We start from the raw sequence: 14,360 nt of genomic DNA, 5'->3' as shown, positions 1-14,360 counted from the left end.
CCCAAGAGAACAAGTAGTGATATTTTCTCCCCAAGGGGTCTATGGGTGGCAGGAGTACTGCCCCGGTGCTGAAATTACTGAGAAGAGTGTTCATTAGCTACTGAAAACTTTGATTCCTGTATTTTATTATTCTGCTTTCTAGTTTCAAACTCCTATATAACTTTGCAAAGTGCAATGGAAATTCTTCTTACATATGTACAAAAAAAAAAATAATTCTTTTGTTACACTGTTGTTTTTTCAATGTCACTACAGTAAGTGCACAGATAAACCTGGTCAAAATGAAAAACAAAACAGAAGAAAAGAAAACAGCAATACAAGAAAATAAGCAGTTTAAATTGTTTGTGTTCCAGTCTTACCCTGAAGCAAAATACACTTTTGTCGACAGAATCTTCTGCCTCTGAGAAAGTACAGCATTCGGTATTGTTATGTCAATTAAAGCACAGATCTACTCACGTAACTAACGGATTTTAGATTAGAATTCTGTAATCAAAAACACATAACTGTGTAGTTTAGAGAAAAGTTCTAATCAATTCTCTCTTGTCTGAAAGGAAATCCTATTTTCCACACCACAGTACTAAAATTAATTCTCCTATGAAGATGATTCATAAAATGGATCCAGAAAAGACACACCTCCTCACCTTCAAAACTAAGCACCCAACAGAGTAAATAAACAGAAAAGGTATCCATAAAGGCTGCACACATTGATTTTTCTTTGTATTTCGTTTATGATTAATCGGTAGATTCTAACCACTCTTCAAGTTCAGTGTTTGCACTAAATAAACATCTACTACTAAAATGAAATTGTTCCTGTAGAAACTAAAAGAGCAACCAGCAGGGTTTGGAAAAGAAGGATCTACTTAAAATAATTATATCAAAATAGCAATTGATTTTAGTTTTTTACATCCCACGATTCCACTTTACAAAAGAAAACAATTATCTGAGGGGATGGGTAGATTGTCAATAAATGTATCTTTTCTACATTAAGGTTGAGAAGGTTTTAATAATAATTAAGAGTATTTGAAAGGTAGCTCCTTGGAACGCTTCTAAAATCAAAGGCCTATTGTACCTGTAACCATGTTATTATACAGAACAAAATTCCATACAGAAGCTGGCCACAGCGAGTACCTCAAGTCCCTTGTGAAGAATCTGGTTTTTTTAACAGTCACATCTGAAATATAGGTGAAGGCTTAGACGTGTTTTTTCTTTTTTCTCTTGGGAAGAGAATGCTTTTACTACTTCTCATTCGCAGTAGTAATGTTTACCTGTTTATAATTTAATTACAATATCTTAAATAAATTTTGTAAATGATTTTTGGATACATTTAATATTAAAACTGTAACATTTTCTATATTCACCTGTTTAGTATATTATTACAATTTATGAAATAATAATATTGAAGTAAAATGCACTGTACTCAAGCAGTATATTATCATGCAAAAAAGGATGTATTTTGTTTGAGTTGCCAAATACTTAACAAAAACTTTTTCTTTAACTTGTCTGTGAAACTTAAGCAACATTTAGAGCTTAGCAACATGCTGCATTTTGGTACTTTTATTATTTTCACACTGAAGTTAACAGGAAATAGTCATCTATAAAAACTCTGAATTGAGATAACTTCCATCTGAAATTAAAAGATTAAATTGCAGGTTGCTGTACTGCATGCATATTTTACCTATACAGAACACGTATCTGCTGATAGGGCTGTCTCTGATGGTTTTATTTAGCTGCTTATTTTTACGACTCAATGTAAATACAAATAATATTTCCAATATGATTTGTGATAAAGGGAGAGCAGCATTCTGAAACAGTTAAGAATGTAAACACAGCAGAACAAGTAGGGTATGATGCACTACTAACTAAGCATGAAAAAGCCCTATTCTGATACAGATTTGACAAATATTTTTCCCTTATGCCTACTGGAAAGTAACCTTTTGGAGAAAGTTATTTAATATTCTAAGAATCCAGACTCTGCTGCCTCTTCTAGATTTATATAACCTATCTACCTGTTTCCATCACCATTATTACCTCAAGGCTAAGCAAAATACCTTACTTTCAAATGCATAAAAACTATCACATTTTGGTGAAGTCTCTGTCTACAGTAGCTACTGCTTCAGATTTTGTTGTAACAATGAGGTTCTGTTTGCAGAGAAATAATTACATTTGAGTCCCTAAAACATTGCACATTGCACATGGTTTCTCTTATTAAAAAGTTTTCTATACATTAATGGTTATAATTTAATTAAGTCTGTTTTCCATTTTTTTTTTCTTTTTGTTATTTGGAAAGTAAATATTCAGAGCTGTTAAAAATCAAATGAAAGGAAGAGGAAAGAGAAGAGGGAGAAGTCAGAGAGGGAGAAGTTAAAGTAGAGGGAGAAGAAAATTAGAGGGGGGAAGACAATGGGAGGTGGGGGGGCAAGGGAGGGAAGGAAAACAAAAGAAAAAAGCAAAAAGAGAAAAAAAAAGGAAAAAAAAAAAAAAAAAAGAAGAAATTTGAGCTTGAATGGGGGATAAATTGAGGAGGAAGCTGAGAGATATTATTCCAGGAAAGTAAGATGCTCAATGTGATAAGTGGAGTTCTTCAATCAGTAACAATGCCAGCTGCGCTACTAAATATTCACTTAGAACAGACATTTTGAAGTGGGCAAGTCAGTTTGGAATGCTAAACAACCCTACAGCTGCTCTCTGCCTTTCTTTTGCATTAAAAATACTGCTTTCTTGAGAGAAAGTTATGATTTCAGATACCAGTGTTTTCTATCATTAATTAAGCCATTTTTATTTTCTGTGGCAAGGTGAAAGGCTAAAAGTCTTTAGACATTTCTCTACTAACAGAATCTACAACTGAAAGTTGTGACTGGAAAGTGTTGCACTGCATGCATTTTTTTGTCAGATGCTGAGAGTTTTAGTTTTATTTATATGATGCATTACCTTTCCCACCTCAAATGTTTCACCTGACTTCTAACACCAGCTCCAAATTAGAGATTTATCAAACTGCCAACTGGTAGAAAGAAGAGACTGGTCTTTATTATGCTTGTTCTCTCTCTTGTTCAGACAACTCGTAGTGCCCACACAGTATCTTCCAATCTTGTGAAAATCTTTAGAGGCTTGAATATTACTTGACACTTGGATATATTTCTGTTGACTTTTAGTGACTTACTGGTGTTTAGAAAATAATTTGTGAAATGGAATTCCAGATAATATGATCAGCGAGTCCTAGACAGCAATGTTGTTTATGAGCCACCTAGGGACCTTATGCAGTCATCTAAACAGAGCTTCCAGGCTCATCTGAGATGCCCTAAAATTCACCCTCCATAAGACACATCTCCTATAGAAACTGTGTCCAATCTGCCAGTCCTGTGCAAGTATTCTGCAAAGACAGCATATTTCATAACAGTGGGCAAGTTACTCTGACAGGACTAATTACAAAAATATACTTTGTATACATACATCAGTGTATCGTCTTTGTCTAAAATTGACATCCTTCCAATAAATTGTATTAATGAAAAGAAAACAAGGCACATTCTGAAGGTATGCCTATATAGAAATACATGCAGAAGGATATCAATGCATATAGGTTTAATGGGGCTTCTGGAAGAGATTCTCTCATTTGAGTAATATTGCAAAATTAAAGACCCTGTGTGGTTTTATGGAAAATCAAGTACTGATGTCAGCAAGCCCCAGAAGTGTGTCTATACTAACAGCAGAAGGAATAAAAACATTGAGGTTTGCAACTTGTAAATGTGGGATGTGCTTCAGTAAAAACAAATAGATGAATAGAAGTACAAAATTTTGCTTTTTAAGGATCAGTCATGAGGATATAGTACTATATATTGAAACTGAAATCTGCCAATACCATTTCTGATTTATTTCAGCAATATTAATTAGACGGAAAATATCACTGCTGTTATTAAATTTTAGAATGCTCTATCTTTTGAGTAAGAAGCTTCCTAGAGTCACTTCCCTCAAACAGTGCCATCTAAGTTCAGGAAAATGTCAGCATGAGATCAGCATCCCTAAGCTGGTGCATAAAGTGAAGCATGTTTGTGGAGGACCAGGCATGAGTATGTTTTGTCTAACACATTCTGATAGTTGTGACAAGAAAGGTATGATTAAAGGAGAGGGTCCCATGGAGGTGGGGCAGCTCTGCTCTAAGCCATCTTCCTGCTCCATCTTGAGACTCATGCTCAGTCCTGTGTCCATCTCCTTCTCTCCCACCACCTTGACTTCCTTCCTGGAGGAGGGCTCAAAGGGTTAGCTGTGCTTTTGTGAACAACACAGTGTGAAAAATCTAGTTTATCTAAGAGGTGTGCACCAGATTAACTGTAGAAGGAAGCAGATTGGGCTCCCTCAGTCTTTTTCCTCTCTTTCCTTACTTTGTCTCCCTATCACAGAATCACTGAATATGGTGAATTGGAAGGAACCTACTACCCCAGCTCTGGATCATCCCAACAACAGGACCAACGTGGGATCTAAGGACTGGTGATCTTCTTTGTTCTCCTTCTCTTTTTTCCACCTTATTTCTCTCCTCCCTTGCTTTGCCTGGGCAAACATGGCTATCATATTCTACCCCGTACTCTGTACTGAAGTTGGTTATGGGACTGCGGAGCTCATGGAAGTGTGTTGTGGCTTGTGAGCCACCAGCACCTTTGAGAAGTTTCTTGTTGGAGTTGAGAGCTTATTGAAGTGTACTGTAAAAATTGAGGGCTTTTTAGCTACCACATTTGAGACTAAATAGTACACTTATTGCCAGAATTAAGGTGACTGCACAATAAAAGCAGAAGAGTTCTATGACATGTCTGTTATCTTTGTTCAGCCCAGTGAGAATTTATACCAAACATCATGCTGCCTAATGATGGGTTGGAACACTGTTAGACATCACAACAGTACTTTTGTTTGCAGTTCATGTTTTAACGGATTCAATAAATACTTATCTTTTTAGAAGAACTTTTTATCTACTGCCTTGTCACTGCTGGTGACAATGCTGATGTTCCTCATTTATAAGATATATAACACGTAAAATTGGACATGCCTATAAATCTCTGCTTCTGGAATAGAGTTTTATTCTTAAAAGAACTAAATATTCCCCCTTGATGCACACAGTAATTTTAACATGGTTTCAGTGCTTGGAATTCCTCTGAGGCAGATTTCACCTGTGAGGGAAATCTTACTTTCACAGTTGCCATAATTTGTTTTCCTTATGTTTTTATTGCTGCTTTAATAACAGTAAAAAGGAAAAAAAACCCCTGTATTTTGACAGTGTCAGAGAAAAGATATCTTCAATAATGCACCTTCAGAGATGAGATACTGGCAAGGTGACAGTAGAAAGCAAACACCACCACAGGCTGTGCTGTACCTGCTTTTTAGCTGAGCGGAAAACTACAGCATATGGCATTAGTCTGACTCAATTACCTTTAAGTGGACTTAAAACAATTACATTAAATAATCATACAAATAGATATTTAGACAGTTTCAGACATAGACATTGCCAGAAATTACATACTGTTTTATATTTGCTGCCTCATTTCTACAAGGAAAAATGCTAGAAAAGCAGTATGTGAAAAGGGTCACATAGATTGCTGGATACCTTTAGAGAGAAGGCAATCACGATGCAAACAGTGTATATGTAGTCCTGGTCACATCTTTTGTAGAGACTAAATGGAGAAATTTGCTTTCATTTTCTTCTACTAAAACCTTTTACCTTTGTACATTTAAGAGGATAAGATCATGTAATAAGCCAAATACATTTTATTAGTTTTGGGAGGCTGCTGTGCTTCAGCCATTGCTGCTGGACAAGGGCTACCTTTGCAGAAACAGGTAGTGCAAACCAATAGAAGTTATTTTGTTAAGTTAAATAAGTGAAAATGGGGACTAAACATGCCCACACAGGTATTTCAGCAGCTATAGGCTGTTTCTAAACAGTGTAACATTTGATACATTCCCGAAAGTCAAACATGATGTCCCAAATCTTGTTCTGGATCCAAAGAACACACCTTATAGATGGAGTTATGAATCCACTGCTAGTCTAGTAAATGTTTTAATAATATAGAAGCCTGATTATCTCATACAGAAAATCCTCATTGATGGCAGAGTGTAAAGGGCTCTAAAATGAACCTCAACCTTCCTTCTTCTGCAAACCAGGAGGACTGGGGTATCTGCAGCAGGTGCAGATCCCTCAGCCTGCTCATGGCTCTGAGGGTGCACCTTTCTCCATGTCCCCATCTGGCTACACCCTGGGACCCCATGGTGGGCTCCCACACTGTGACAAAATACTATCATACCCCTCTCCCCAGGGTCTGCCATCTCCCAAAAGAGCTACATGCATACCTATGCCACAAACCTAACCATCCTTGATTTTGGTGTAATTCGAAGAACAGATCCTAGTCAAGCAGTGAGTACTCTTTCCCACAACTTTTGTGGTCCCCAGTTCAGCCATTTATACTATATAACCCCGTAAAAGCAAAGAAAAATCAGGAAAAATAAAATCAAGGCTACTTTTAAGAGATGTAAATATAAAAAATTCTGCAGATCAGTAGACCTGTAAGGAGATAAACACAGTCCTTTTTTATCCAGTACCGATGCAAAGGAGTCCAGGGCGCTGACAACACAACCAGAAAGATTAGTTTGCTGCAATCCTGGTGGATCCATCTAGTTTGATATCTTTGACACTTAGCAGCGTTTACTGTAGCCTGCACATCCCACTGTGTTAACAAGATAGAAACCAGTTGGTGATTCTTCCTGTTACTTATTAGGGCAATAAAGGTGTCAGCTGATGTGCACTGTGGTTGCACGACCATCTGTTCGGGAGTAAACAAGTCACTTGAACACTGGAATAAGCATCGAGAAGCTTCTTTGTGTTATGGTTTCTGTAGTAAACCCTCCCACACAAAATGTAGTCACCATTTCAGACATTTCAAGATAGCAGGCTGGCAACTGCTTCATTTATCCTGAATTTACCTGCCTACAATCACATCCTGAAGCAATTGTGTGTTTTGTAAGAGAAATGCTGCTGATTCCACTGGACAAACTCCTTCACAGATGGTACATGTTTAGCTACATTTATGCAGTTGATTGCCCCAGGATAAATTTTGTGCCAGCACACTTGCTCCCTGAGGATGTGTTTTTGTTTTAGTGTTTTTATTTTTCTGGGTAGCTCTTGGAAACTGGTGTTACTTACTCTGTGATCAAAGGCTTGAAGAACTAACTAGGCTCCATGGTGTTTCTTGAATGTTGTAGAGAGTAAGAGCTGTAAAGAGTTGCTCTGGGTTATTATGACAGTATTTTTTATAAATTTGAAACAAACAGAAAACAGCTTTCCCGTTTTTATAAAACTCTGTGGGTTCAATTTTTTTTCTTTGTATATTATAAAAAACCCTCAAATTTTATTGGATTTTCACAGTGTATGTAAAATAATTATTGTCAATAAAAAAGATTTCATTTAGGTAAAAGATGATCAATTACGTTTAATTCTGCTCTTTTGTATAAAGTGAAGTACATTTCAGAGAAGAAAATAATTTTAAATTGAGCCATCAAAATGTTCTATTCCATTTCAAAAGGGAACATACTGACATTGAAATGTTCCACTTAAAAAAATTATAAAATACTCATTTATCCTTAAACACATTTGGCACAAGTCACTGTTTTCAAATTCTTTTGTAACTTTCCTAGACTTTCATTGTAGTCACAGACTACTTATTTTAAATGTAAAACTTATCTTTAATTTGAGTATTCTGGACACACAGTTTGTCCACCTAGAAAAAGGTTTTCTGTTTCTCTAGACTGTGTTTTGGCTCAGCACCTTTTTATTTCCTGACAGGCAAAAAAATCTGCATCCAGTCTGGATTCAGGTGTGGTATTTATTGTTCATTACAGAATAGCATTGCTAGGATTCATGATAGGGCAGAATTATGATTTGACTGTCCATATTCCCACATCTTCCTCTCCCCTCTCTCCTAAGCTCATTGTTAACTCTGAAACTCATGGGCCTGCAACTGCAAGTGAAGTCTTATTTTAGCCGTGGAGGACACAATGGGGCAACTAGTAGCTTGAGCAACCAGTACCTTCAATGATTCCTGCAATAACTCTTTTTCAAGTATACATGTTTGGAACATATTCATTCTTAGTTTCCTATTAAAGTATCTTTTTTTTTTTTTGGGGGGGGGAGAAATGATACTTTTTAATTTTGAAATCAAAGTATCCTAAAAAAGAAATTATTATGACATATTAGTAAGGGTTTAAAATTATTGTTACAAAGACAGGAACTTAGTCATAGCCTGTCTAGAAACTGTTACGCTTTGTCTCTATAGTTTTCCTTGTTTCTTTCCCATCTGAATACAATGCCATATTCTAAGTAGTGACAGAGCATGTTGTTTTGATGCCTAGAACTTATTCCCTCCGTATCATTCCTTTCCTTTCCAAGTCCCTGTTCCAACTCCACCAGTCTTCACCTCACACTATGACTTCACAAACGCAGTCCTTACAAATTCCTGTAGTTTCTTAAGGCTGCTGCATCTTGAAAGTCAGAAGGAAGATGGAGATTGAATCAGTTAGTGGTGACAGTGAATTCTTTCAGCCTGGAATCACTACCAGCTCCTGTTTCACATTGTAGTGTCATTGCTTCCTATGCCTCCCTCAACAACTCTTTTTTTTTTTTCACCAACACTTCTCACAGCTTTTCTTTTAATACTCTGTTGTTAATGGTAGCCTGTACATGTCAGAAGTGCAGGGCAGGAGGGGGAAGATTCCATGGTAAGTCTGAGATATTTATTTTCATAGAAGCAGAGAAAGCAAGATATATTGAAGCACATTTATGATGTATTTTCATCTAAGTTCTATTTTAGATATCCCCTTTTTTGCTACTTCTCTTACCTTTTGTACAATCTGTAACATCTCTCTTCACAGGTAAAAATTCAAATATGACTGCTCTCTGCCTCCTTCCCTACTCCACTTCTGAATCGGTCTGTAGAGAAAGCAGGGGGAAGAGGCAAAGGTCTTTTACATCAGTTGTATTTTTTCCTACCTTAGTTTCCTCTCTGCTTTCAAAAGCCTAGATAATGGGGTGCATTAAGCACAGCGTTGTCAGCCGGTCAAAGGAGGTGATTGTCCCACTCCGCTCTGCTCTGGTGCGGCCTCACTTCAAGTATTGTGTGCAGTTTTGGGTACCACAATATAGAAAAGACATTAAGCTATTAGAGACCATTCAAAGGAGGGCCATGAGGATGGTGAAGGGTCTGGAGGGGAAGCTGTATGAGGAGCAGCTGAGGTCACTTGGTTTGTTCAGTCTGGAGAAGAGGAGACTGAGAGGAGACCTCATGGTGGTCTTCAACATCCTCTTGAAGGGAAGCAGAGGGGAAGATACTGATCTCTGCAGCCTCATAACAAGTGACAGGTCTCAAGGAAATAGCATGAAGCTGAGTTGGAGGAGGTTTAGGTTGGATATCAGGAAAAGGTTTTACAGCCAGAGTGTGTTTGGACACTGGAACAGGCTCCCCAGGGAATTGGTCACAGCAGCATTTGGACAATGCTCTCAGACACAGACACTTAGTGTGATTCTTGGAGTGTCCTGTGCAGGGTCAGCAACTGGACTTAATGTACCTGGTGGGTCCCTTTCAAGTCAGAATATTCCATGATTTTATGACTCCTGTTCAGAAGCTGAACAGGAAAATGGTCAGGAGCAGGAAGGAAAATGTGAATTCTGATTTTAATTCTAAAAGTAAAATTTTAATGATGAAATATATATCTTTGGTTTTTAATTCAGTTTGCACATCTCTTAAGAAAAGATAATTAATTTTTCAAATATTAACTCCATTTGTGATTCCTTCTCTCCTAGCTTTTCCCTCCTATGCTCTCTGTAACTGTTTTGGTCTGTCCCAGTGCAAATAAATAGATAAAAGAAGCAAGGATAGGAATACAGTTTGACAGCTCTTAGGTTCACATTGGGAAACAGAAATAGCAAATTTCATTTTGCATGGTGATGAAACACGTTATCAGAGATTCTTCGTTCTCATAGATTGACAAAAAGCAGATAGGAGCAGTCCATGATGAGGAGACTTTAAGTATTTCTAAGGAATGCAGGAGCTTGTATTAAGCTATGGCTGTTTTAAGCTTGTAGCAACAGAAATATGATCAAAAGTGAATCCTTACCTTTGTAAATCTATGTCATTCTACTGATATGGATGTGACATTATACTTGACTGCAGCAATTGTAATGCTTCTCCAGTCTGAAGTGCCGTGAGTCCATTGAAAATTAAGTCAATGAGGGAATAAACCAACATAAAGCCAGTACCTTATCCTGAGATTTTTTTTTATTCATTTGTTTACTTGGAGGTTTGCTGGTTTTTTCCATTTCAAGGCTACCATATTCTTTTACTGATAGAGCCTTACCCAACTATTGAACAAAAAGAAAAACAGCATTAGCCACCACAACAAAATTACAGGCTACAATGAAGAAATATTGCATTGCAGATAACATAAATTGTAAGCGCTGTTAATTCTATGTGACATTCACTCAGTGCTATGATAAACAGCAAACAACTCTACATCTACCAGAATTGGTGTGTTCTCAATCGCTTAAGAACTTTCATATCCACTTCCAAATGTTTTAGATCAGTTGCAGCGTTTGAAATGATGCTACATAAAATGTATGCCATCAGGCTAATATACCTAGTCTTTTGACAGAAGTGATAGAATAGCAGTTCAAATTGAATATTTAGACTCTGTTTCTGCACAGTAGTTATAGCCTTGAAAATATTTCCGTGTGAATAATGTCCCCTATGACCATGAGAGTTGTTTCTAATTCCTTCACATCATTTTTACTCTTACAGTACAGTAATTGTATAGTCTACCTCTTAAAAAACTGCTCAAATGCATTATTGTAATATATATGTATTCTTGTTACTTTTTTCTGTAGAAAGCTGAGGACATGTTGGGTTTTCTTTTTTAAAATTCTTGGCTATCTATTAAAGTTATAAGAATATAATTGCTAGCATGTCAAAATAAGTGTGAAAAATAGATTTACTTGTCATGCAGTTTGGCCTTTCAGTTTGTCATGAACCATTGGTGTGATTAAGACAGGTGTATGTGAGTATTAAGTCAGAGAAGTTCAAAGATTTTCACATAGCCTTTTATGAGCTGATTTAAAGCAGATGAAGATTCAGTTCAGCATATGAAATCACAAACTGTGAGGTATGTTTCTCATGTATTCTTATACCTTCACTCTTCTTTACAACGTGAGCTGTCAGTATTTGCATATGCACAGTCATCATTTGTCTAATGATAGCTCATCCAAGAATATATATGTAAAAATAAAGCAAATATGGGGTAAAATAGTTAAGACAGCATTAGCACGATTTTATTTTAGATAGTGAAAAATAAGAACAAAACTAAAGCCAAATTCCCTCCTTCCCACTTCTTCCCGGTATCAACTTCACTCCTGACTCATTTACCTCCTCCCTCTTCCCTGAGCAGTGTAGGGGGAACTGGGAATGGGGGTCATGGTCAGTTCATCACACATTTTTTTTGCTCCTTCTTCCTCTTCACACTCTTTTCCTGCTCCAGTGTGACATCCCAACCCATGGGAGACAGTCTTCCACGAACTCCTGCACCATGAGTCCCTCCCACGGGCTGCAGTTCTTCATGAACTGCTCTAGCATGGGTACTTTCAATGTGGTAGAGTCCTTCAGGAACACATTGGATCCCCAAAGGGTTCCCAAGTCCTGTAATGACACCTGCTTTGTTTTTTCCATGGGGTCATAGTGTCCTTTGGGCACGTGCACCTGCTCCAGCATGTGGTCTTCCATGGGCTGGAAGGGGATATCTGCTCCACCACAGACCTCCATGGATGACAGCTGAACACCCTGCCTTGTCATAGTCTGCTCCATGGGCTGCAGGGCAATATCTGCTCCAGCTCCTGTAGCACCTCTTCTCTATTCTTCTTCCCTGACCTTGGTGTCTGCAGGATCATTTCTCTCAAATTTTCCCACTGCTTTCTCCTGTTTTTTACCCTTTCTAGATATGTTATCACAGAGGCATTACCAACATTATTGATGGGCTCATCTTTTGCCAGCAGTAAGGCTGTCTTGGAGCCAGAGGGAATTTGTTATCTGACGTGGGGGAAGCTTCTGATGTCTTCTCACAAAAGCCCCTCTTATAACGTCTGCACTAGCAAAAACCTTGACATGGAAATTATGTAAGATTAGTAAAAATAATTTCCTACACCGAAGTCAAAATAACATCATCACAACAACAAAGATGGACAAGTTACACACATTTCACCCTTTGTCTGTTCATCATAATCACAAAGAAAAAAAAAGTCCCTACAACTATTCTGCTCTCTGGGAGTGTTCAATTCATGTTTTGCCTGTTACCTCTCCCAATTACTGTCCTTGTCTCAAATTTTCAACTGCTCCATCTTGGTCAAGGACTGTGATGGGCTGACCTTGAATGGTTACTAGGTGCCCAAGAAGCCACTATAGGGCTCTCCTCCTGAGCAGGACGGGGAAGAAAATAAAACGAAAATCTTGTGCATCAAAATAAAGTCAGTTTAGTGAAGAAGAGCAAAGGTCACTCATGGAAGCAAAGAAAAACAAAAAAAATTATTCTCTACTTCCCAAGACCAGGTGATGTCCAGTCACTTCCTGGGAAATAGGGCCTCAGCACTTGTATCAGTTACTTCTGAATATGAACACCTTAATAACAAATACCTCCCTCCTCCTCCTTTCTCTTAGCTTTTGTTGCTGAAAACAACATCCATTGTATGACATGGAATAATCTTTTAATCAGTTTGGATCAGCAATCCTGGATAAGTCTCCTGCCAAGGTCTTGCTCACAACCAGCCCACGAGCCTTTGGAGCCGGAGTGAGGAGTGGTAGGAGAGACAATCTTGTTACTATATGAGCACTGCACAGGAATAACCGAAAGAGATGTGTGATATCAATACCATTCTGGCTACAAAGCACAGCACTATAAGCATTGCTGTGGAGAAAGTTAATTCCATCCCATGCCAGTCACACCCTATACATGAGCATTCTGATTATAGTGAAAAGAACTTTTTATTTAAACTCTTATGTTTTAATTTAGATGAGACATAATTGTGAAAGAGAGTTGAAGTTGGGCTGAAAGAAGATAAGAAGAAAATTAGCTGTTCATTTACTGTTGTGGTATTTGACAAGGAGAGAGGAATCCTATGTATTTCTAGGAATCCTTATATATTGTATTGTATAGGACACTGAAAAAAATACACATAAAATATAAAATAAAACCACCAGAGTTTTCTGTGGGTCTTGTGCCAAGAATGGCTAGATACACCTTTACCAATTTTTCAAAAGAATAAGTGGACCTCATAGAAAACACTTAATATCTTAAAATACATGTTAATGTTATTTAAAATGTTTAAATTGTGTGAGAGGGAGTACATTTTTATGAAATCTACTTCTAACAAAATATTTCCCCATTATGTTTATATTTCTAGTACAAAACCACTTGCAATTAGAACAAAAAGTTAATAATATAGTTTCATGAAATCACAGGCTTTGATTTCTTGCTCTAGCAGACAAGACACTTCAGATTTTAGTCTGGTACATCTCAGTGGTAGTTCTGATATTACAATCATCCTGTGTAATGAGCCTTTTTGCGTAAAGCGAATCAGTGACAGGTCCTCCCTCTGATTAATGTTTGAAATACTGATTAGGTATGAGGTATTGGATTTTTAAAAGCACCTACAAGACTTCTAGAGATACCTAGCCATTTGTAGGGTAATAATCTAATCATTCATTCATTTCATCTTCCTAATAATATTGCATGTTTGTTCCCTAATTCCCACTCTTGGAATTTTGAACAGTCTGTATAGAGATCCTCCAAATACATGCTGCAGTTTTCTTTCAGAGTCTCTACCATCTCCAAAGACATGAACCAGTCATAAAAGATTTCTTCACCGTCTCTTTTTTCAATATCTATATTTCCAGAAATGTATCTTGTCATACTAAGTGTCTTTCATTTCTGAAAGTTTCTCTTCTTCCGCTATATATTCAGTGTCCATGTAATAACTGAGCCTCTTCTCCATCTGATATGATATTCATATCATATCAGAGCAAAAATTGACATTAGACTTTCATGGAATCATGGAAAAAGTATTAATCAGTAACCTTATTTACTATAAGGTTATTAATTATAAATGTTGGGCTACTCATGTCTCCTTCCTGCCTACCCTCAATTATGTCTCTGCACAAATTCATGACCATTTTGCAATTTATTTCTTGGTTCCTTTTGATTTATCACTATTATTCTCTTTGTAACAGTCATAGGATCCACGGCAGTATTTTTACCTGAGAATTTTATCTGGTAGCACAATGGTAACACAATGGTGTATG

At 37.2% G+C, this 14,360-nt stretch overlaps 1 long non-coding RNA gene across 5 annotated transcripts in view; it reads left to right on the top strand.

Annotated features, from left to right (window-relative positions):
* The first annotated feature begins 8,503 nt into the window (after positions 1–8,503).
* LOC116782885 overlaps positions 8,504–14,360 on the top strand; it is a 40,132-nt gene continuing 34,275 nt past the window's right edge. For 3 of the 5 annotated variants that reach the window (XR_004355396.1, XR_004355393.1, XR_004355392.1), the window contains exon 1: positions 8,504–8,742. This is a non-coding gene — a long non-coding RNA (uncharacterized LOC116782885). Of the gene's footprint in view, positions 8,743–12,719; positions 12,860–14,360 lie in introns of all 5 variants that reach the window. The other 2 variants (XR_004355395.1, XR_004355394.1) reach the window with 1 other exon arrangement.

Source organism: Chiroxiphia lanceolata, chromosome 2 (genome assembly GCF_009829145.1).
Source record: "Chiroxiphia lanceolata isolate bChiLan1 chromosome 2, bChiLan1.pri, whole genome shotgun sequence".
Taxonomy (NCBI): Eukaryota; Metazoa; Chordata; class Aves; order Passeriformes; family Pipridae; genus Chiroxiphia; species Chiroxiphia lanceolata.
The sequence above is the reverse complement of the archived record's forward strand: the minus strand, read 5'-3'. Positions and strand labels throughout refer to the sequence as shown.